General features: G+C 49.2%; 1 protein-coding gene across 4 annotated transcripts in view; it reads left to right on the top strand.

The window, feature by feature from the left end:
• Positions 1–20729, top strand: part of LOC141273145 (uncharacterized) — a 127396-nt gene that overhangs the window by 32398 nt on the left and 74269 nt on the right. Inside the window, exon 3 of one of the 4 annotated variants that reach the window (XM_073684586.1) lies at positions 18263–18317. The exons of the other annotated variants lie outside the window; for them this stretch is intronic. The gene's annotated coding sequence lies outside the window, so the exon portion shown is untranslated. The remainder of the gene's footprint in view (positions 1–18262; positions 18318–20729) is intronic. 4 annotated transcript variants of the gene reach the window in all.

The following is a 20729-nucleotide window of genomic DNA, read 5'->3' as shown; positions in this document are numbered from 1 at the left end:
CAAGGCACAGATCTGGCCAAGGTTACAAAAGAATTCCTGCATTACTCAAGGTTCCTAAGAGCACAGTGGCCTCTGTAATCCTTAAATGGAAGAAGTTTGGGACCACCAGAAATCTTCCTAGACCTGGCCGTCCAGACAAACTGAGCAATCGTGGGAGAAGAGAGGTAAAGAAGAACCCCAAGATCACTGTGGCTGAGCTCCAGAGATGCAGTAGGAGATGGGAGAAAGTTCCACAAAGTCAACTATCACTGCAGCCCTCCACCAGTTGGACCTTTATGGCAGAGTGGCCCGACAGAAGCCTATCCTCATATGAGACATATGAAAGCCCGCATAGAGTTTGCTCAAAAACACATGAAGGACTCCCAGACTATGAAAAATAAGATTCTCTGGTCTGATGAGACGAAGATAGAACTTTTTTGTGATAATTCTAAGCGGTATGTGTGGAGAAAACCAGGCACTGCTCATCACCTGCCCAATACAATCCCAACAGTGAAACATGGTTATGGGGGTGTTTTTCAGCTGCAGGGAGAGGACGACTGATTGCAATTGAAGGAAACATGAATGCGGCCCAGTACAGAGATATCCTGGATAAAAACTTCTTCCAGAGTGCTCTGAACCTAAGACTTGGCCAAAGGTTCACCTTCCAACAAGACAATGACCCTAAGCACACAGCTAAAATAACAAAGGAGTGGCTTCAGAACAACTCTGTGACCATTTGTCTCACCCAGGGGGATATAGGGAACTCGGTACCCGGGCCTTTTACCTTGTTTAGGATGTCACGGCAGTCGGCTCCCGAGCCTGTACAATGGGGTCTCTCTTGAAAAGGAGTTTTAGTGTACAGTTTATCTTGTGACGCCACCTGTGGTTTCCGGCAATAGTTACCGGCGCTGCTGCAGACCTCCGGGGGTGATGGGATGGCAGCTGGGATGTTTCTGCTCCCCACAGGCGGAGCGGGCCCCCGGGGCAGTGTGGTGTGGTGATGCTGGGCGTTGCAGTGCAGGAGAGAGAGATGGCGCAGCGGAAATAACTGACGGAGGCAGGGGAGTGCAGTCATCCGAGTTTACTTACAGTTCTGTTCAAGTTCCTCAGGTACACTGTACGGGTATCAGCCTCCCATGTTGCACTGCGTCTACCAAACAAGGGGTTCAGCACTTTCTCAAGTATATCAGGAGCGCTTGACGGAACCCCTCTTTCTTTATGTTCCTTACTAGACCGCCTTCTCGCACCGGGTCTTCTCCCTTCTGCCCTGCGCTTCCCCACACAAAGTCCCGATCGGGTACTCTGATGTCCCTGATGAACGTGGAGTTCCCGGACCTATTTGGTGCCCTTCACAGCGGCTAGGGTGAGGTTATGGCAACTGCACAATGGAAGTGCAGAAGCCTCCGGTTTTTCCAGCCGAGACCTGGAGTAACATGACTGGTCCAGGGACCGGTTCCCTTCTTGCGGCCTGATCCCTCTGACACTTGGCAGACTCTGGCATACGGGTGGCTTCCTGCTCCTTCCGTACCCTTGGGATCCCTTATGTTACAGGAGCCTTTCTCCTCTGCTCCCCTCCTGGGCCTCTCTTACTAGGCCCCAGTCATGGAGCAGAGCTCCTGAAGAGACTCTGCTCCCCTCCTCTCCTTACTACTCACTGAATGAACTAAAACTCTCCTCTAACTAAGATGGCTTCCCTATATATACCTCCTAGAATGGTGCTTCCCTATTCTACATCCTCCACCCACACTCACTACTGGTTCCCCCTCTCTTTGGTTCCCCCCACTCCAGCCAGGGACAGGGCAGCAGAAGAAGTGCATAATGCCCTTCCAGCCGGCCTGGAGCAGTGTTGTGTTGAATACGGGTGTTGGGGTTCCGGGCAGCACTCCCTCCTTACCTGAGAAAAGGAGACACCACATCTCTGGGTGAGGTGCAGTACCTCTGTGGCGACTGAACCCCCAGGGGCGCCACACATTCTTGAATAGCCCAGCCAGAGCCCTGACCTAAACCTAATTGAGCATCTCTGGAGAAACCAGAAAATGGCTGTCCACCAGCGTTCACCATCCAACCTGACGGAACTGGAGAGGATCTGCAAGGAAGAATGGCAGACGATCCCCAAATCCAGGTGTGAAAAACTTGCTGCATCATTCCCAAGAAGACTCATGGCTGTACTAGCTCAAAAGGGTGCTTCTACTCAATACTGAGCGAAGGGTCTGAATACTTATAACCATGTGATATTTCAGTTTATCTTTTTAAATAAATTTGCAAAAAATTCTACATTTGTGTTTTTTTCAGTCAAGATGGGGTGCAGAGTGTACTTTAATGAGAAAAAATGAACTTTTTAGAATTTACCGAATGGCTGCAATGAAACAAAGAGTGCAAAATGTAAAGGGATCTGAATACTTTCTGTACCCACTGTATCTATCTATCTTTCTGTCATGCACGACCACTGGGCTGATCAGAAAAAAAAACACATTCGAAGAACACTTTTACATCTTTAAGTACAAAAACAAGGCTTTTCTGTACTATAAAAATGCATTAAAAACGCTGTTTCAAATCTGCACCAAAAACTCAAATATGGTAGACAAGGCATTAAAAAACGCAACTAAAATGCAATAACCAGAGAAAATTGTTATTATGGAATGTCGCGTGGACACATGCAGAAAACGTGCAAATAAAAAGCAGCAGAAAGCATATTATTTATAGTACATGTCAACACTGCTTCAGTGTTACATTTTTATTTATTTTTTTTGTTTTTTTATGCAATTTCTTGATCACCATAAATCTGCTCATTGTATTATGCGGGTTGTTATAGTTGCAGGGATACTAAAAATGTCTAACATACCAGATCTATGATAATTACATCACTGAAAAACTATTCAAGTGCGTAGTATTAAAATAATCTCTTTATTAAATGACATTTAAAATAATAAACTACAGAAAAGATTAAAAAGGTGCCTCCAATCAAACAAACGGGGAAGCCTACACAGAGAGAAATTCAAGACTTAACAGTATAATGACATAATCATCTGGATTTACACACGGTGCCTTTAAGAAGAAAAATAAATTAAGCTTTCTTCTAATATAGGTCAACAACATAGAAGGCTAACTGAGTCATGTATCAATCTAATAAATCAAATAATTCTAACTTCTATAGAAACACAGTCTAAAAATATCGATATAATTAACATATAAATGTGCTTCTCACAAAATTAGAATTTCATCAAAAAGTTAATTTCTTTCAGTTCTTCAATACAAAAAGTGAAACTCCTATATTATATAGAGTCATTACAAACAGAGTGATCTATTTCAAGTGTTTATTTCTGTTAATGTTGATGATTATGGGTGGTGGAAAAATTATTCCTTTTTTGGGATCCACAATAAGTTTACTATTCTCAAATTCTCAAAACAAATAATTATAAAGAACATTACCCTGTTTTTTAGGGAGCAAGAACAGGCTAGCTGTTTTCAAAGAGAAGAAGCAATGGCTTGTTGTCAGCAAGCCTTTAAAAAAATAGCCCTACTTTGCGACACTGTTTGATGTTTGTGCACCCTCAAGAGATAATGTTCAGTTTACCACAGTGTGAAGCCAGGAGATGTGTGGATGGTGTGGCTGTGCAGTGACAGTGGCAGCAGTAGAAGTCACACGATTGAGAATTAATACAGGTCAGGCAAGGAAACATCTGGCAGTGTAGGGCCAGCAATGGCAGGTCTGGCAGCAGCAGTACAGTCTAGCAGTACAAAATACAGTGGGCAGGCAGCAGGAGATGTGTGGCTAGCATGGCTGTTCAGTGGCAGTGACAGAAGCAGAAATCACACGATAGAGAATTAGGACAAGGCAGGTAAGGAGATATCTGTCAGTGTAGGGCCAGCAACAATAGGCCCGGCAGCAGCACTACAGTCTAGCACTCCAAAATGCAGTGGGCATGGCTGTGCAGTGGCAATGACAGCAGCAGAAGTACATGGTACAGAATTAGGATGGGGATACAAGGAGATGTCTGGAAGTGTAGGGCCTGCAGCGGCAGGCCTGGTATTAGCAATAAAGTCTAGCCCTATAAAACACTGTGGGCAGGCAGCCATGAGATGTGTGGATATTATGGCTGTGCAGTGGCAGCAGCAGAAGCCTCATAGTACCGAATTAGGACAGGATAGGCAGGAAGACGTATGGCAGTATAGGGCGAACAATGGCAGGCCCAGCCGCAGCATTACAGTTTAGTACTATAAAACATAGTGGGCAAGTAGCCAAGAGAAGTATGGCTGCTTTGCAATAGCATTGACAGAAGCCAAAGTGTAAAGAACTAGGATGGGGCAAGCAAGGAAATGACTGGTAGTTACGGCCAGCAATGGCAGCCCCAGCAACAGCAGTGCTACTGTACAGATGACTTGTTGGACAGGGAATAGATACCCAGCTGAGTGTGAAGCATTGACATTGGTGGACGCAGAAGGTTGTTGTAGAAGACAGACAATGGACAGGCAGGCAGAAGGTAAGGCTGATTTAAGCATTGACATTAGCCATAGGTGAATGAAAATTGGCCCTGATTTGATTCATTTTGATAAATGTAACATTTGCAACAGATAAACTGGTCCACTTATGTATAACAAAGCTACCAGCAACACTGAATAACCTCTCTAACATTGCACTTGAGGCTGCTCATGATAGTACGCTGAATACAAACTGGGCAAGGTTATGCCACTGGACCAATCTGCTGACCTAGAAGTCCTTCTGATCAAGCCTCAGGGTATCTGTCTGAGAAAGGACAGATTTTAGGTGCAACTGAACCTGGTTGCTCAGCTGGTGCACTCTGTTGTAGTATGTCTGGTTGTTGCACTAACAGATAAAATATGTCATCCATCATGTCAAAGATACTGTAGCTTTTGCTGCTGCCTCAACTACTCAGTGTAGGTCTAATGATAGTGTGGCGCCCCGAGGGCTCAGCCGCTACAGGGGTATTGCACCTCAAACCAGAGGTGTGATATTCCACTCCCGGGTAAGGATGGAGTGTGGACCAGGGCTCGGTAGGCTGCATGCATCACACACACCCCATTTCCAAGGGACAGCGCAACGGTGCTCCCACTAGACAGAAGTGCAGGCACGACAGCATCTGTCCCTGGCTGGAGTGGGGAGGGGGGAGGAAAACCCAGTGATGTAGGAGCAGGAGGGGATGGTCTCTGGGCATAGGTAGGAGCCCATTGGTTGCAAGTCACCTGGGCTCATGTTCTAGAGGGAGGTATATAAGGTGGGCACCATCTTAGGACAGAGAGTCAGTTCAGAGAAGTTCAGTCAGAAGGAGGAGGGGAGAGGAGCTCAGCCGGAGAGGGCTGACAGGGAGCTGTGGCTCAGTCTGGGCCCAGCTTCATGAGGCAGGCCTGGAGCGAAAGCCAGAAACCGCAGAGAGGAACAGAAACAGCAAGGAACAGGAACAGAAAGGAAAGGAAGAAAGAAACAGAACACTAAGCGAGGCCCAGAGACACGAGGGCAGAAGGAACCCCAAAGGCCCAGGAGATTGCGGGTGTAACGGGTCTGGGAGGCGGAACCTCTGAGCTACTATACAAGGGGGCGGTCCTTGTAAGGGAGCGGGTGGCGACCAGGCAGGCAGTCACAGCAGGTGACCGGGACAGTCTCTGGAAGAACGGGCTGGGGATCACGGCAAGTGACCGGGACAGTCTCTGGGTGAACGGGCTGGAGGTCACGGCAAGTGACCGGGGCAGACTCTAGGTATAGGGTAGGTACGACCTGTGATGGCTGAACCTCCAGGTAGGCAAGCAGGCAGGTAGCGGAGAAGCGCTCCCAGGTGAGCGGGCAAGAGTCTCTGTAATAGCTGGTGGTCACAGCACGTGACGGCGGAGCCTCCGGGCAGGCAAGCAGGCAGGTAGCGGAGAAGCGCTCCCAGGTGAGCGGGCAAGAGTCTCTGGAATGGCTGGTGGTCACAGCACGTGACGGCGGAGCCTCCGGGCAGGCAAGCAGGCAGGTAGCGGAGAAGCGCTCCCAGGTGAGCGGGCAAGTTGGTCCTTAGACAGACTGACTGGAGTTGTAAGGCAGACCGTCGGACCTCTGGCAGGCAGGCAGGTAGCTGATGTGCGCTCCCAGGTGAGCGGGCAAGTTGGTCCTTAGACAGACTGACCGGAGTTGTAAGGCAGACCGTCGGACCTCAGGCTGGCAAGCAGGTAGCAGGAATAACAGGCAGGAAACAGACAGCAAACTGGCAGGACTCTGGCAGGAATCAGGCAGGTAACTGGCAGGTAACTGGCAACGGGACCTGAGGGCTGAAGCAGAGTAGAACAGTGCAACAACATTGCTCGGGCACCTCCATTTTGGAGGAGGTGCCTTATATATGGTAAAGTCCTCCGGCCATTGGCCGGGGACTCCTTAGGACGGCGCGCGCGGCCCCTTTAAGAGGGAGGGAGAGCGCGCGCGCGCTCCCTAAGCACAGTGGCCGGGAAGGAGCGCGCGCTGCCAGCAGAGCGGGAGAGGGACGCCGGGCACGGAGCAGAGCGGTGAGGGGAACAGCGTCCCTGCCTAGCAGAGGGCAGGGACGCCGGCACTACAGTACCCCCCCCTTTAGGCCCCCCCTTTTTTAGGCCAGATAGAAATTTAGCTAGGATGAGAGGGGCATGGATGTTCTCCCGGGGCTCCCACGTTCTCTCCTCAGGACCAAACCCCTTCCAATCTACCAGAAAAAAGGTCTTTCCTCTTACCCTTTTGGTGGCAAGAATGTTCTCTACCTCAAACTCGTCCTCAGCAGAAACCGGAGCAGAAGGCATACCTGTAGACTTGGAAAAAGAGTTAAGCACCACGGGTTTGAGGAGAGATACATGGAAGGAGTTAGGGATCCGTAAGTTGGCCGGGAGTTTCAATTTATAGGCCACCGGGTTGATCTGACTGATGACCTCCAGAGGACCGATGAACCGAGGCCCTAACTTGTAAGAAGGTATCTTGAGTCGAACATATTTAGATGAGAGCCAGACTTTATCTCCTGGACGAAATTGTGGAGGATCCAGGCATTTTTTGTCAGCGTGTCTTTTCATACGCTCGGATGACAGAAGGAGTGCGGACCGGGTACTCTCCCATATGGAGGAAAATTTGCTAATGAGAGATTCCGCAGCCGGGTTGTCCACAGAGGTGGAGACAGGAAAAGGAATCCGAGGATGCTGACCAAAGACTACAAAAAACGGGGATTTGGAGGAGGATTCGCTCTCGTGATTATTATAAGAGAACTCGGCCCATGGTAGGAGATCCACCCAGTCAGAATGGTGGGCATTAACGAAGTGCCGGAGGTAACTGGTCAGGTTCTGATTGATCCGCTCCACTTGACCATTGGACTGTGGGTGGTAAGCGGAAGAGAAGTCCAGGGTGACGTCTAGTAGTTTACAAGTGGCTCTCCAGAAACGTGAGGTGAACTGTACCCCACGATCCGACACGATGTGGAGGGGCAGGCCATGAAGACGGAAGATGTGGCGGATAAAGTCTTTAGCCAGCTCGGGTGCAAACGGAAGGCCTGGCAGGGGAATAAAGTGAGCCATCTTGGAAAAGCGGTCAGCGACCACCCAAATGACCGTACAACCGGCAGAGACGGGGAGATCAGTTATAAAGTCCATTGCTATATGCTGCCAGGGGGCAGCAGGTACAGGAAGCGGAAGGAGGCGTCCGGCTGGCAGATGTCTCGGGACTTTGTTGCGGGCGCAGGACACACAGGCAGAAACAAAGTCTATTATGTCCTTGTGCAGGGTAGGCCACCAATAGTGCCGGGCAATAAGCTGGAGGGTCTTTTTCTGACCGGCGTGGCCAGCTAGTTTAGACGAATGGCCCCAGTGTAGGATCTTCTCCCGATCAGGTACTGAAACAAACGTCTTACCGGGAGGGAGACGATTTAGACTCACGGGAGCCACCTGCATTACTCTGGCGGGATCGATGATATGTTTAGGTTCTTCCTCGAGATCGGACACCAGAAAGGATCGGGACAAGGCGTCTGCTTTGACGTTTTTGTCAGCCGGGCGAAAATGAAGAACAAAATCAAAGCGAGCAAAAAACAAGAACCACCGGGCTTGGCGCGGGTTAAGTCTCTGGGCATGCTGGAGGTAAGCCAAGTTCTTGTGGTCAGTGTAAATTATTACCGGATGAAGAGCCCCCTCGAGTAGGTAACGCCACTCCTCCAACGCCAGCTTGATGGCCAATAACTCTCGGTCTCCTATGGAATAGTTGCGCTCAGAAGAGGAGAAGAGTTTGGAGAAGAAGCCACAAGTTACCATTCTCCCGGAAGATGATTTTTGAGTAAGTACCGCTCCGGCTCCAGAGGAGGAGGCGTCAACTTCCAGGAAGAACTGCTTGTTGCCGTCCGGGCGATGCAGCACCGGGGCGGAAGAGAAGGCCTGTTTTAGGGAAAGAAAGGCCTCCTCTGCTTCGGGCGGCCACTCTTTGGGATTAGTACCCTTACGGGTGAGCGCGGAAATTGGGGCAGTCCGGGAGGAGAAGTGCGGGATGAAGAGGCAGTAATAGTTGGCGAAGCCCAGGAACCGTTGAATATCCTTCAACCCCTCTGGTCGGGGCCATTTCTCGATGGCAGACAGTTTCTCAGGATCCATTTGTAGGCCGGTCTGAGAGATAATGTAGCCCAGAAACGGAAGCGAGGTCTGCTCAAAGAGGCACTTCTCATATTTAGCGTAGAGATGGTTCTGCCTGAGCCTGAGCAGGACCTGACGAACATCCCTCCAGTGAGTCTGGAGATCCGGAGAGAAGACCAAGATGTCGTCCAGGTACACCACTACGCAGGAGTAGAGAAGGTCCCGGAAGATGTCATTGACCAACTCTTGAAAGACGGCAGGAGCGTTACAGAGGCCAAAGGGCATTACCAGATATTCATAGTGGCCGTCCCGGGTGTTGAATGCCGTCTTCCATTCATCCCCCTGACGGATACGAACCAGGTTGTACGCCCCACGGAGGTCCAGTTTGGTGAAGATTCTAGCCCCCCTCAGACGATCAAATAACTCCGGAATGAGCGGAAGGGGTTACTTATTCTTCACCGTGATCTGGTTAAGGCCTCTATAGTCTATGCAGGGACGGAGAGAGCCGTCCTTCTTTTTGACGAAAAAGAAGCCTGCTCCCGCCGGGGAGGTAGATTTCCGGATGAATCCCCTGGCCAGATTCTCCTCAATATATTCGGACATCGACCGGGTCTCAGCAGCGGATAATGGATAAATACGCCCACGGGGAGGAGAAGTACCAGGTAACAGGTCGATAGGGCAGTCGTATGGTCTATGAGGGGGTAGTGTCTCTGCCTCCTTTTTATTAAAGACATCAGCATAAGACCAATAAGGAATCGGAAGTCCAGGTAGATTAGCTGGGGTAGGAGAAGGACGGACGGGATGAACGGGAACCAGACAGGTCTTATGGCAGCCCTGTCCCCAGCGAAGGACTTCTCCGGTCTGCCAGTCAAGAACGGGTGCATGTCTCTGGAGCCAAGGTAGGCCTAGCAAGAGGGCGTGAGAGAGTCCAGGCAGAACATGGAAGGAGATACTTTCAGAATGCAGCATTCCCACCTGCAGAGTAATGGATTCGGTGATGAGTTGGATGGGGCGTGGTAAGAGCCCCCCATCCATGGCAGCAACAGACAAGGGTACAGCCAGAGGTTTGGTGGGGATGCGGTATTTCTCTACCAGGGACTGTGAAATAAGATTCCCGGCTGCTCCAGAGTCCAGTTGGGCTAGTTCGAAATAACGGTTCTCCCCGTAGACGATTGAAACTGACAACAGCAGGGATGGAGAGGATTTATTCTTGTCTAGGTGGACCTCTCTGAGCGAACCTAGACACAGGCGTTTCCCGACCTCTCCGGGCAGGCACGGATCCGGTGTTCCTTACTGCCACAGTAGAAGCAGGTCCCCTCGGCACGGCGTAAGTCCTGACGGGTCTTGACCATCTTGGTCTGGTCGACCTGCATAGGCTCAGGAGGGTGTACCTGGTTAGAGACAGAAGGAGTGACGGGTTTCTGAAAAGTAGGAGCTAGACGTGGTAGCCTCCTCTCACGGGTGACCTCTCTGGCACGCTCCTGGAACCGTAGGTCAATCCGGGTGGCAAGAGTTATTAAGTCATCGAGAGTGGTAGGAATGTCCCGACCGGCAAGTTCATCTTTAATACGGCCGGACAGACCCTCCCAGAAGACGGAAACCAGAGCGTCGTTATCCCAGACCAGCTCCGAGGCAAGGGTACGGAACCGTATGGCATATTGGCCCACGGTGAGACTTTCCTGACGGAGGCGTAGCAACGATGATGCGGATGAGGTCTTCCGTCCGGGTTCGTCGAAGACTTTCCCGTGAGAAAAGCAGGCAAGTTGGACACCAGGGGGTCTCCTCTCTCCCATAGAGGATTTAGCCAGGCCAGGGCCTCCCCGGTGAGATGGGACATGATGAATGCAATTTTGGCTCGGTCGGAGTTAAACTGGTGGGACAATAGTTCAAAGTGCAGGGTGCACTGATTTATGAAGCCCCGAGCCTGGGCTGAGTCGCCTCCGAAGCGAGGAGGTGCAGAAAGCCAAGGTCCGGGGTAGGATATCATGGCGTTAGTGGACAGCGGAGCTGCCGGATTGCGAGACATGGCACTGGCGGAGGTTGTTGGTGGAGCAGTCAGAGTGTCCAGGCGAGTATTGACATTCCGCAGGTGACCCAGGATGGACTCCTGTTGGGACCTTTGACGGGACAGTTCATGACACAGGTCCGAGAGCGAGGGAGCTTGGGTGCCACCGGGTTCCATGGCCCGAGCAAACTGTAACGGGTCTGGGAGGCGGAACCTCTGAGCTACTATACAAGGGGGCGGTCCTTGTAAGGGAGCGGGTGGCGACCAGGCAGGCAGTCACAGCAGGTGACCGGGACAGTCTCTGGAAGAACGGGCTGGGGATCACGGCAAGTGACCGGGACAGTCTCTGGGTGAACGGGCTGGAGGTCACGGCAAGTGACCGGGGCAGACTCTAGGTAAAGGGTAGGTACGACCTGTGATGGCTGAACCTCCAGGTAGGCAAGCAGGCAGGTAGCGGAGAAGCGCTCCCAGGTGAGTGGGCAAGAGTCTCTGGAATAGCTGGTGGTCACAGCACGTGACGGCGGAGCCTCCGGGCAGGCAAGCAGGCAGGTAGCGGAGAAGCGCTCCCAGGTGAGCGGGCAAGAGTCTCTGGAATGGCTGGTGGTCACAGCACGTGACGGCGGAGCCTCCGGGCAGGCAAGCAGGCAGGTAGCGGAGAAGCGCTCCCAGGTGAGCGGGCAAATTGGTCCTTAGACAGACTGACTGGAGTTGTAAGGCAGACCGTCGGACCTCTGGCAGGCAGGCAGGTAGCTGATGTGCGCTCCCAGGTGAGCGGGCAAGTTGGTCCTTAGACAGACTGACCGGAGTTGTAAGGCAGACCGTCGGACCTCAGGCTGGCAAGCAGGTAGCAGGAATAACAGGCAGGAAACAGACAGCAAACTGGCAGGACTCTGGCAGGAATCAGGCAGGTAACTGGCAGGTAACTGGCAACGGGACCTGAGGGCTGAAGCAGAGTAGAACAGTGCAACAACATTGCTCGGGCACCTCCATTTTGGAGGAGGTGCCTTATATATGGTAAAGTCCTCCGGCCATTGGCCGGGGACTCCTTAGGACGGCGCGCGCGGCCCCTTTAAGAGGGAGGGAGAGCGCGCGCCCTAAGCACAGTGGCCGGGAAGGAGCGCGCGCTGCCAGCAGAGCGGGAGAGGGACGCCGGGCACGGAGCAGAGCGGTGAGGGGAACAGCGTCCCTGCCTAGCAGAGGGCAGGGACGCCGGCACTACAGCGGGTGACGGGTTGGCAGAACAGGGTACCGGATTCCAAGTTGGTGGAGGCGACTAATCCTCAGCCAAGGACCGGCAGTCGTGATCACATCTTGGTGCGACCCCTCACTACACCTACTAGAAAGGCATACCACATAGGGTCAGGGAGGTGAGCACGAAGCCCTCCCAAGAGAAGGCCCGCGGGAGCTGGACAGACATAGTGTCACTGGTGGGGCACGGCCAGAGAAGGGAATAGAAGGGAGTCCTGTGCCACACTCTGGAATTACCTGGGGGTTGACCGAGCCCCTTGCCTGGTGGACGCAGCGCGGCTTGGGCAGTCACTACCGGTACCGAAGTGATTTGGAATATAAAGAACTGTGAGTAAAGCATTTGAACTGCAATCCCACGTCTCTGTGCTTCATCGCCGCACCAGCACTATTAGTGCTGGGACGCCCGCACCATCACCCCCACCATCTATTACACTGCCCTGGGGCTGCACTCTTCCCGTGGGGAGTTACACTACCTCAGCTGCATACACCATCAGCCCCAGCGGTCTGCCTTGCAGCGGCGGTTCGCACTGTCCGCAATCCACGGGTGGCGTAGTCGGACAATTAACTTAAAACCTTACAAATAGACTGCCACTGGTTTGACCACCCAGAGCCACGGGACCGGGTCGCCGCCACGGAGACTACAACCCCCCCAGAGACCTGGTTCCGGGTAACCCACTACACGTGTACGCTGGGCCCAGGGGGCGCGTCAACTTCACAGTAGGGGAATGTTGAATCTGTGAGGATCGTAGAGGGGTTTGCTGTTCAGTTGTGTGATCAACATGCGTCTGCTTTGCAAAAGGTTTGCAGAGCAAGTAACACAGTTTATTCTGGTAATAAGCCAATTTTGACTTCCTTTTGGAAGATGAAAAATATTCCTTGATGATCTAAAACAATGGCTATTCAATAATCACCCCTTTGCTTAATAGTAGCAATACACGTCATCCCCCAAGCATTCTAGCATACAGCTTACCATGCTGGCCAGCATAACCTAGGGCCCCTTCATTTTCATCATCCTGCTGTGATTGTTGGTTGTCATGGCCATCATTGTCATCATCTTTTTCACTTTATCAGCATTGTTTCTTACTTGCATCAACTCGATGTCCCCCTCAACATCCACATGCTTCTGCTCAACTTTCTCTTCGTCCAAATCCTGGTGCATGTAACATGGACCTTGAGATTCCTCAACAGACACAGTCCAGAGATGAGTATGTGCAAGTTGCTGTTCTTCCTCCATGGGCTATTGCAAACTGATGAGTGTTTTTTCCAGGATAAATATGAAGGGGATGGCATCGCTGATTCCACGCTTGTTCCTACTAAGAAACATTTAAGTAGGCAACATGTTTCTCTCTCAGCTGTCAATGGTGAATCTCAAAGTTACCCATGCTCCAGTAGGCTGCTGGGTATTATAGTCTGTCACCGCTTTACAGTATGTTGCTCATATAGATGCTGTAACATATACACTGCTCAAAAAATAAAGGGAACACTCAAATAATACATCCTAGATCTGAATGAATGAAATATTCTCATTGAATTCTTTGTTCTGTACAAAGTTGAATGTGCTGACAACAAAATCACACAAAAATCATCAATGGAAATCAAATTTATTAACCAATGGAGGCCTGGATTTGGAGTCACCCCCAAAATTAAAGTGGTAAAACACACCACAGGCTGATCCAACTTTGATGTAATGTCCTTAAAACAAGTCAAAATGAGGCTCAGTATTGTGTGAGGCCTCCACGTGCCTGTATGATCTCCCTACAATGCCTGGGCATGCACCTGATGAGGTTGTGGATGGTCTCCTGTGGGATCTCCTTCGAGACCTGGACTAAAGCATCCCCCAACTCCTGGATAGTCTGTAGTGCAACGTGAAATTGGTGGATGGAGCGAGACATGTCCCAGATGTGCTCAATCGGATTCAGGTCTGGGGAACGGGCGAGCCAGTCCATAGCTTCAATGCCTTCATCTTGCAGGAACTACTGACACACTCCAGCCACATGAGGTCTGGCATTGTTCTACATTATGAGGAACCCAGGGCCAACCGCACCAGCATATGGTCTCACAAGGGGTCTGAGGATCTCATCTCGGTACCTAATGGCAGTCAGGCTACCTCTGGCAAGCACATGGAGGGCTGTGCGGCCCTCCAAAGAAATGCCACTGCCAAACCGGTCATTCTGAAGGATGTTGCAGGCAGCAGATGGCTCTCCACAGCATCTCCAGACTCTGTCACATGTGCTCAGTGTGAACCTGCTTTCATCTGTGAAGAGCACAGGGCGCCAGTGGCGACTTTACCAATCCTGGTGTTCTGTGGCAAATGCCAAGTGTCCTGCACGGTGTTGGGCTGTGAGCACAACCTCCATCTGTGGATGTCGGACCCTCATACCACCCTCATGGAGTCAGTTTCTAACCGTTTGTGCGGACACATGCACATTTGTGGCCTGCTGGAGGTCATTTTACAGGGTTCTAGCAGTGCTCCTCCTGTTCCTCCTTGCACAAAGGCCGAGGTAGCGGTCCTGCTGTTGGGTTGTTGCCCTCCTACGGCCTCCTCCACGTCTCCTGGTGTACTGGCCTGTCTCCTGGTAGCGCCTCCAGCCTCTGGACACTACGCTGACAGACACAGCAAACCTTCTTGCCACAGCTTGCATTGATGTGCCATCCTGGATGAGCTGCTGCACTACCTGAGCAACTTCTGTGGGTTGTAGAGTCCGTCTCATGCTACCACGAGTGTGAAAGCACAACCAACATTCAAAAGTGACCAAAACATCAGCCAGAAAGCATTGGTACTGAGATGTGGTCTGTGATCCCCACCTGCAGAACCACTCCTTTATTGAGGGTGTCTTGATAATTGCCAATAATTTCCATCTATTGTCTATTCCATTTGCACAACAGCATGTGAAATTGATTGTCAATCAGTGTTGCTTCCTAAGTGGACAGTTTGATTTCACAGAAGTTTGATCCACTTGGAGTTATATTCTGTTGTTTAAGTGTTCCCTTTATTTTTTTGAGCAGTGTATATACAGCATTTCATTCCAGGGGTATGCGATGTTGCAAATTTGCAAATCAGTCAGCACTCTGACAGACCATTATGTTTTTGAAAAGCCAAGAGGGACTACTTTGTGTCATAAGATTAGTTGAAACGAGCTGAACTTTCCTGGCCATAGCCACCACCTTCTTAAAGCAGATTTATTTGTTAAAGAAATGTTACATTATTAAATTCAGGACATGGGCCATGTAAGGAGCATGAATTACTTTGCCTGACTATAAGGCAGCTAGAATGTTAAGGGCATTGTTGTTCATGAGAAAGTCCTGCTGCAGTTCCTGGAGAGTGAGCCAGAGTGTGAGGTGCCACTTGGTGCACAGCAGCTACTTGTCTGCTGTATACCTTTTGTCCCCTAGGCTTTCAAGCTGCCTGTAATATTGTCTCCAATTTGACAATTTAATCAAGCGTGCCAAAACAGGCCTGCACTGTTAACCCCTTTACCCCCGAGGGTGGTTTGCACTTTAATGACCAGGCCAATTTTTACAATTCTGACCACTGTCACTTTATGAGGTAATTACTCTGGAACGCTTCAATGGATCTCCCTGATTCTGAGATTGTTTTTTCGTGACATATTGTAAATCATGATAGGGGTAAAATTTCTTCTATATCATTTGTGTTTATTTGTGAAAAAAATTTGAAGTCACTTTGAGGGGTCTTTATGACAGAAAATACCCAAAAGTGACACCATTCTAAAAACTGTACCCCTCAAGGTGCTCAAAACCACATTCAAGAAGTTTATTAACCCTTCAGGTGCTTCACAGGAATTTTTGGAATGTGGAATAAAAAAATTAACATTTAACTTTTTTTACAAAAATGTTACTTTAGACCCAATTTTTTTTTTTTTGCAGGGGTAACAGAAAAAAATGGACCCCAAAATTTGTTGTGCAATTTCCCCTGAGCACGCAGATACCCCATACGTGGGAAAAAAACACTGTTTGGGCGCACGGCAGAGCTCGGAAGAGAAGGAGCGCCATTTGACTATTTGAATGTAAAATTTGCTTGAATAATTAGCGGACGCCATGTTGCGTTTAGAGAGCCTCTGATGTGCCTAAACAGTGGAAACCCCCCACAAGTGACACCATTTTGGAAACTAGATCCCTCAGGGAACTTATCTAGATGTGTGGTGAGCACCTTGAACCCCCAGGTGCTTCACAGAAGTTTAGAACATTGAGCCGTAAAAATACAATTTTCACATTTTTCCCACAAAAATGTTTTTCAGCCCCCAATTTTGCATTTTCATAAGGGTAACAGGAGAAATTTTACCATGCAGTTTGTTGTTCAATTTTTCCTGAGTAAGCAGATACCCCATATATGGAGGAAACCACTGTTTGGGCACACGGCAGGGTTCGGAAGGGAAGGTGCGCCATTTGACTTTTTGATTGTAAAATTTGGTTGAATAATTAGTGGACGCCAGGTTGCGTTTGGAGAGCCCCTGATGTGCCTAAACAGTGGAAACCGACCACAAGTGACACCATTTTGGAAACTAGACCGCTAAGGGAACTTATCTAGATGTGTGGAGAGCACCTTGAACCCCCAGGTGCTTCACAGAAGTTTAGAACATGGAGCCGTAAAAATAAAATTTTCACATTTTTACAACAAAAATGTTTTTCAGCCTCCAATTTTGCATTTTCATGAGGGTAACCGGAGAAATTGCACCATGCAGTTTGTTGTGCAATTCCTCCTGAGCACACTGATACCCCATATCTGGGGGGAAGCCATTGTTTTTCAGCTCCCAATTTTGCATTTTCATAAAGGTATCAGAAGAAATTGCACCATGCAGTTTGTTGTGCAATTTCTCCTGAGTAAGCAGATACCCCATATGTGGGGGAAAACCACTGTTTGGGCGCTCGGCAGGGTTCGGAAGGGAAGGAGCGCCATTTGACTTTTTGAATGTAAAATTTACTTGAATACTTAGAGGATGTGCCCCTGATGTGCCTAAACAGTGGAAAAACCCCACAATTGACACAATTTTGGAAACTAGACCCCTCAGGGAACTTATCTAGATATGTGGTGAGCACCCTGAACCCCCAAGTGCTTTGCAGAAGTATATAACATGGAGCCGTGAAAATAAAAAAATCAAACTTTTTCCTCAAAAATAATGTTTTAGCCCCAATTTTTTTATTTTCACAAGGGTAAGAGGAGAAAATGGACCCCAAAAACTGTTGTGCAATTTCTCCTGAGTACGCCAATACCCCATGTGTGGGGAAAATTCAGTGTTTGGGCGCATGGCAGAGTTCAGAAGGGAAGGAGCATTGTGAGACTTTTTGAACGCAAAATTGGCTGGAATTGAGAGCGGACGCCATGTCGCGTTTGGAGAGCCCCTGATGTGCCTAAACAGTGGAAACCCCCCCACAAGTGACCTCATTTTGGAAACTACACACCTCAAGGATTTTATCAAGGGGTATAATGAACATTTTGTATCCAGAGGTACAACACAGAATTTGATAACATTAGGTCATCATATTGAATAAGTTGTCATTAGTCTTGAGCGCAAGTGCTCACTACTTGAGTTTGCGTCAGGTACACGGGTATGCACCAAGTATCACGGGTGCTCGACTGACATGCTCGAGTTCCCGCTAGCATGTTTCATGTTTATTAGACACCCCAAAAAAACCATGGGGGGAATCGCTCATGCATGACAGGTAATCCCCGCAAGGTTTTTTTTTGCCACGAAGCATATGGGGCAGAGACTCGAGCATGTCACTTGAGCACCCGCGATACTCAGTGCATTCCTGAGCACCCGATGCAAACTCAAGTAGCAAGCACTTGCGCTCAACACTAGTCGCCATATCGTCATCTTTTTTTTTTTACTTTTGAAAAAAATCCCAACCCTATCACAACCCTAACCCCAACCCTAACACAACCCTAACCCTAACATAACCCTAACCCTAGAGTTTATTTTTTACGCCGTTCCTCGTGTGGTATAAGTGATTAGACGACTTCATTCTTCGGGTCGGTCCGATTATGATACTAGAATCATATCAGGTTTTTATGATTGACAGCTGTCACACACTAAAAGGCACATATTTTGTAAAATCTAGTTTTTGCATCGCCATATTTTGAAAGCTATAATTTTTCCATATTTTGGCCGACAGAGTCATGTGTGGCTTGTTTTTTGCGGGATGACTTGACGTTTTTATTGGTGCCATTTTCAGGCACGTGACATTTTTTGATCGCTTTCTATTCCGATTTTTGGGAGGCTGAATAAACAAAAAACAGCAATTCCAGAAATTTTTTATGTGTTTTTTTTATGTTGTTCCCCGTGTGGTAAAATTGATAAGGCAGCTTTATTCTTCGGGTCAGTACGTTTACAGCGGTACCACATTTATATTGTTTTTCTATGTTTTGGCGCTTTTACACAATAAAAGCTATTTTATAGAAAAAAATATTTTTTTGCATCGCTTTATTCTGAGAGCTATAACTTTTTTATTTTTCAGATGATGGAGCTTCATCGTGGCTTGTTTTTTGCAGGACAAGATGACGTTTTCAGCGGTACAATTTTTATTTATATTTGTCTTTTTGATCGCGTGTTATTTAATTTTTTGTTTGGCGGTATGATGATAAAGCATTGTTTTTTGCTTCGTTTTTTATTTTTTATTTTTACCGTGTTCACTAAAGGGGTTAACTAGTGGGACAGTTTTATAGGTCAAGTCGTTCTGGACGCGGCGATACCAAATATGTGTACTTTTATCGTTTTTTGGGGGTTTTTTTCACTATAATATTTATTGATGGGTACATTATATTTTTATTTTTGTTGGATTTTTTTTTTTTTTTATATATTTTTACAATTTTTTTTTTCATTTTTTAACACTTTTTGAACTTTTATTCTGTGTCCCACTCTGGGACTTTCACTTTTTTTATTCTGATCGGCTATATAGTACAGGAATGCAGCACCATCCCTGTGCTATACAGGCTGTCAGTGCTGCACAGGGAGAAGATAGATGTGTGACGCTCGCAGCCCTGCCCTGGGAAATGGGGTACTCGGAGCCGGGTCAGATGTTGGGGGAGCAGTCGTGGCCTGGACCCGCTCCGTGCCCAGGGCCGTCACATTAAAAAGGGTGGTACGGACTATCAGGGTTGAGTGGTTGCTATCGACTACGCCACCTGTGGTACCTGGTGAAGACCACCAGCGCTGCAGCAGTCCTCTGAGGCAGGATGCTGTGGCAGCCGTCGTTGATACTACTCCCCACAGGCGGAGCAAGGCCTCAGGGCAGAGACAAGGAAAGAGGGAGTTGTAGTGTAGGAGGTCTGGTGCTTCGTGGTGCGGTGCAGTGCAGAAATAAAGAGTCCGGAGGCCATAGGGGTCGACTTCCATGGTTTTACTCACGTTGGAGAGTACAGCTGCAAGGCTTCTCCCTGCTCCTCACAGAGTTCTGCGGTCACCAGGGACGGGGGTCCGACAACCTCCGGGTAATTCCAGTGCTTAATCAGGACCCCGCACCAGAGTGTTCCTAGACTTCAGACCGAGTACTTTCCTGTCTGTGTGTGTGTAGATAGGCCGGGGCTCCCTCTGGACATCGCTCAGAAACAGGGTATGGGTGGCGGCTCCGCTGCGTCCGTTACCCGGTGGGATCCTCAGGGCCTGCCGGGCTTTCCTGACTAGGACGTGGAGTAGCAAAGTCAGGTGTCGGGGGGCCAGTACCCCTCATGCAGCCGGAATCCCTCTGACTAGGCCATTTTAGTGAGGACAGGTGGCTTATACCGCTCTGTCTGCATCCCCCTGGGATCCTTTTGCGGTGGAGCTACACTCCTAAGCTCCAGGCCTTCTTGGTCATGGTCCTTAACCGGGTTGAGACATATGTTAACTCGAACCTGCCCCTCGACTCAAGGCCAGGGTATGAGGGCCGTGTCTCCATCCACTGCAGGTTCACCCAGAAGCCACGGTCAGGGATGTAGATCACAATCAAAAGACAATGAACCAAGATGGCTGTGTATTAAATATGAAATATTTAGTGTAGACTAAATGTGAGTCCTCCACCCTCACCCACTAGATGGCTCCCCCAACTTTTGGTTCCCCAGTCTCCCAATTCCCAGTAGGGGCAGCACCTGGTGCCTACTAGCCCCTCTCTGGTGGGAGAAGTGTGGTGTTGGATGTGGAGGTGAGGTCCTGATCATCGCACCATTCTTACCTTGAAGGAGGGATACTACACCCCATTAGAGAGGTGCAGCATCCCTGTGGCAGTCGAACCCTAAGGGGCGCCACAGATGCACTGCGCATGACCAAAGAATCTTCCTGCTGTCTGGTGTCCCGGATGTTGTCATGACGACATCGGGTCGTCATGACAACATCCAGGAAGCCGCGGCAGACAGCGCTGGAGGCCGGAAGATGAGGTGAGTATTCCGATCACCTCCCCTTGCCACCGCAATGCTGCGATCTATTTCGATGGCAGCATTGAGGGGGTTAATGTGCGGGAGCGGTGCGGGACTGCTCCCTGCACATAGCACCTGGTGTAAGCTGTGACAATCAGCTGACACCCGGCGGCGATAGCCCCGCACCGCTTGTGTGCGGCGCGATTGCCATATGACCTAATAGTACGTCATTGGTCCAATTGGCCCAGGTCACCAAGACGTACTATTAGGTCATACGTCAGAAAGGGGTTAAAGCAAATTAATTCTCCTGGCCTAAAATGGAACGCATAACAACAACAGATGCCAGGATGTAGGAAGACAGTCTCAAAATCCAACAACACCCCACAGTATAGCTGTGGGTGGTTTCCAAATTGGAATAGTCAAATAGCAAAAAATAATTTGCGTGTATGTGTTTTCAAATTTTTGTTTTTTAAAACATTAGTATTACCCAGATTGCTACATTGGTACACTCATGCTAATTAATTTGCAGCAACAGCCAGGCATATTTTTGTGGTGGGTACAGCTGGTAAATTTGACTACTAAAATAGTGGTAAA

The sequence above is a fragment of the Phyllobates terribilis genome, unplaced genomic scaffold (assembly GCF_046119375.1).
Source record: "Phyllobates terribilis strain yellow unplaced genomic scaffold, ASM4611937v1 Scaffold_5__5_contigs__length_657084704, whole genome shotgun sequence".
Lineage (NCBI taxonomy): Eukaryota > Metazoa > Chordata > Amphibia > Anura > Dendrobatidae > Phyllobates > Phyllobates terribilis.
This window is presented reverse-complemented; position numbering and strand designations above follow the sequence as displayed.